Below are 4,000 nucleotides of genomic sequence, written 5' to 3'. Positions count from 1 at the left end.
CCTCCACAGACACAGCCTCACCGGCTACCATGCCAGTCTGGCCCTTCCAGGTCTCTCAGCCTTGAAGGCACGCGGGCCCCTCACGCACCCCCACTGCGGGCTGCTCCCGCGGCCAGGGGGGCTGCCCGACCTCCACCGGCCTGCCTTCCCGCTCGGCGTGTCCACCACCACACTCCAGGCCCGCCTCAGAGCGCTGCACACGCCTCGCTCCCCCTTGGACCACCATCCCCTTCAACCTCATCGCCTCAGAGAAGCCTCCCGTGTGAGTTCTGTGTAGGCCTGAAACGCTTTTGTCTCCTTTCACTATTTGATTCCTTTACAGTTTTATTATATGTTTAATTATGTATTCACTCGTCTATTTCTGGCTCTCTCATTAAACCACCACCCCCTTAACGCAAGCAGCATATTTTATCACTATATAGATATAATAATTTAGAATAGAGCCTCATAAATAGTAGTAATCAATAAAAACACACTGAATAAGAAAAGGAAAATGTATGGCATGAATTATTTACTCTCATCCCTCATTTGAAGAAATGCAGGTTCAAAACACTAATGAGCTTATACATTTATTAAATCAAGTTGCCAGAGACAAAACATAAAATGAATGTTCTCACTCTTAATCATGTTATCTTTCCCCTTGACCAAAATTCTTCCAAATCATCTTTTCAGTGTATAAACAGGATTAATTGATCCTATTTTTCCATCCAAACTTATTTCCTATTTCTTATTTCTAAATAAATTCTTCCCTCCCCAGCAACTCAGTCCCCCTTAATCACACTTATTTTTGTTAAGACTGAAACTTCAGGCAGTCATTCTACATCCAAACAGCCAACCTGCCCTAGATCAGCTGCCAGGCATGAGGAAACTGGACGTCAATCAAATCCAGGACTCTGACGGTAGGCCCGAGCTTTCCAAATTGGAGTTTCTGGAGCAACCACTCTTGTAAATGGGAAGCCAGGGGGAAAGGGTGGCAACTAGGGGAGCGGCGGCAGCACTCCGGGCTACGGGTGCCGACCCGACCCGCCTTGGCTAAGGAGTCCAGGACTACCTTTGAGTTACTCAGAAGTGAACAGAATATTGCCTTGTAAATCCTAAACCTGGATCTCACCTTCATCCGTTTACTGGACCTGTGCTATTCTAGTAGCGCCCACCTGTTTACTTCAAAGAATCAAACGTGGGAGTAGAAACCTCCCCAACCTTTGTTAAAAAAAAAAAAAACCTGACAAATATAATTTTTTTTTCTAAAATATAAATTTAAAAGCCACTGTCTTTTGGACACTTGCCACACGGCAGGTACCCTACTGAGCATCTTTTAGGTAGTGGCAATTTATCACCTTGAGCCTTCCAGCTCTGAAAGGAATTCCCAGTTTTCTAAATTTTCATGGCAGGCAGAGTCCACGTCCTGCAAGAATGCTGAGCATATCATAAACTGACCTTCCCAGGCTCCTTACGGCACGACATGGCTCAGTGACCCAGAATCACTAGCCTAATGCTGTCCATCAGGAGGAATAGACACAAAGAACTACTGACAAAAGAGAAGACTTATTTTGGGAAGCAGCAGCGGTGTTAGTTTCAAAGGCAGAAGGGCTAGCCAGATAGCTCTGCAGATTAAGGCAGCTGCTTAGGCAGAGCACAGGGGTTCAGTCATAGTGTGCCCTGCCAGCCCTGCCCCCAGGACATGCTAAAATGATGATTGAGACTAGGGGGGCTGGTGAGATGGCTCAGTGGTCTAAAGCACCTATTTAGAACAAGCTTAGCAAAGCACAAGGACCGCAGTTCAATGCCCCAGCACCACATGCCAGCCAGCCCTGCCCCCTGGTGGGCTGAGCTGGCCACACACACACACACACACACACACACACACACAAATAAATAAATAAATAATTTTAAAAAAAAGACTAGGGGCAGTAGCAGGCACCTGTAATCCCAGCGCTTGGCAGGCTGAAAACAGGATCACTAGGAGTCGGAACTCAATCTATGTAGTAAGACCTTGTAGACTCTCTACTACATACATTAAAAAAAAAAAAAAAAAGGCAGCAGTGACGGCACTATTAATAACAGTCCCAGCACAAGGAACTCGACCTGTGGCATTCAACACTCAGGAAAAATGCAACAAGCCTCGCCAAGACTGCCTTCATGTCATGACTGTGACTAATTGAGAGCTGAGTAACTTTTGGGTTCGGTTCTCCCCTCCTTCCAGTGAGGCTGAAATTTCCTATTTCTACTCCAGATCTCTGCTTAAACCAGTCAGACCCAGATTCTAGGGCCTCTCACTAAGAACCATCAGCAATGCACATTTTAGTTTTCGTGGCAAACATCTGAGATTGATCCTGTCATTAACTATTGCACAGGTCAGACGGGTTAGAGGGTACCTTGCCTAATATCTCAAAGCTCACTGAGCAGTCGTTACCCATGAGATAATATATTACCAAAACTAATGGCGTTCCTAACCTAATGACCTCTGGCTCTCTCCCCATGGCTTCCTAGCCTTAACATATTCCTTAATAGGCTGCTGTCCAGAACAGGAGGCTGTCTAGGGATCCTCCTTCACTCAGGCCCCAAAGAGGACAAATGTGGATAAGAAACAGGTCCAGGGAAAGTCTGTCTTGGGGTTTCACTGCTCTAAAGCCAGGGTGAAACAGCTCCGGGCTGCTGTGACCAAACAGCAGCTTCTGCCCCGGGGAGATCTGGAGACCTGATCCTAACCGTTAGGTGTAAGCCAGGCAGCCAGGCTCAGAGCAGGGACCCTTAAGGAAAGCAACAGAGGGTTGCTTATGTCTAGTTTTAAAGTAGGTGCCCACTGGTCCCACCCCCAGGGGGTCGCACAGAGAGGGCAACTGAGACTGGGCCTGGTGGTGTGGGCCTGTAATCCCAGCGCCTGGGAGGCTTAAAAACAGGAAGAGCACTATGAGTCTAATCTGTGTAGTGAGACCCAGTAGACGCTATACTAAATACATAAACATAAAAAAAATAATAAAATAGGACAGGCTACTTGGCCATTTTTACAGGAAGATAATCTTTAAATTATTGTTCTGCCTTTATTCAAATTTGAAAGGAAGGAAGGAAAGAAGGGAGGGAGGAAATGAAAATGTTACCTGTTAATTTACCATATCAAATGGAAAAAGTGCTTTTAATTAATTATATTGTGATGGAGTAGATTCATACATAAAATGAGAAAGTCCTTTACTACGCATTTTTTAAAGTTTTCTGAAACAGGTCTCGCTATGTGTAGTCCAGGCTAGCTGTGAACTCACTTAGTAGCCCAGGCTGGCCTTAAACTCATGGTGATCCTCCTACCTCAGCCTCCCAAGTGCTAGAATTACAGGCTTGTACTACCACGCCCAGCTCTATGAAGCATTTTCTAAAATGGATTTTAAAATACTCAGGCAGAAGTGGTCTTTGAAATGTGACCTATGAGCACAAGCAGTGCTATAAGCTTCATAAACATCAGTCTTAGTCTTTCTGTCATATTGTATACTGTATATTCTGCTAGCTCACTTTATAAAATTCTGATAACCAGAAACAGTCCCATAAGCATATAAGAGTATTTCTGTTCCCCCCTTTTATTGAGGTGTTTATTGAGACAGGATCTCACTATACAGTTCAGGCTGGTCTTTAACTCTCTGTATATAGCCCAGGCTGGCCATTAACCTGTGGCGATCCTCCTACCTCAGCGTCGCAAGTGCTGGAATTAGAGACCTATATACTCTGAAAAAATGAAATTATCTCAAGCCTTGATAGTTCCGTTAACAAAAAAGCAGAGTTCCGGTGTAACTGCTGATCACTGGTTTTAATCAAAACATTCTACATAAGGAACAAATTCAAATTTGTTCTAGAAAAAAATAGCACGGCTTATACATTTTTGTTTTTTGGGTTTTTTGTTCTATTTATTTATTTATTCCATAATTTTATTGATAAACAAATAGCAATGAGACAGTTTCAAACCAAATTGGTAGGACAGTTTCAATAATTAACACATTGCATACATTCTTCCTAG

General features: G+C 44.1%; 1 protein-coding gene across 3 annotated transcripts in view; it reads right to left on the bottom strand.

Moving 5' to 3' along the window:
* The window catches only part of Txndc16 (thioredoxin domain containing 16), a 126,378-nt gene that overhangs the window by 92,640 nt on the left and 29,738 nt on the right, over positions 1 to 4,000 (bottom strand). The window lies entirely within an intron of this gene.

Source organism: Octodon degus, unplaced genomic scaffold (genome assembly GCF_000260255.1).
Source record: "Octodon degus isolate 3935 unplaced genomic scaffold, OctDeg1.0 scaffold00102, whole genome shotgun sequence".
Taxonomy (NCBI): domain Eukaryota; kingdom Metazoa; phylum Chordata; class Mammalia; order Rodentia; family Octodontidae; genus Octodon; species Octodon degus.
Note: the sequence above shows the minus strand (reverse complement) of the source record. Positions and strands in the feature narration are given on the sequence as shown.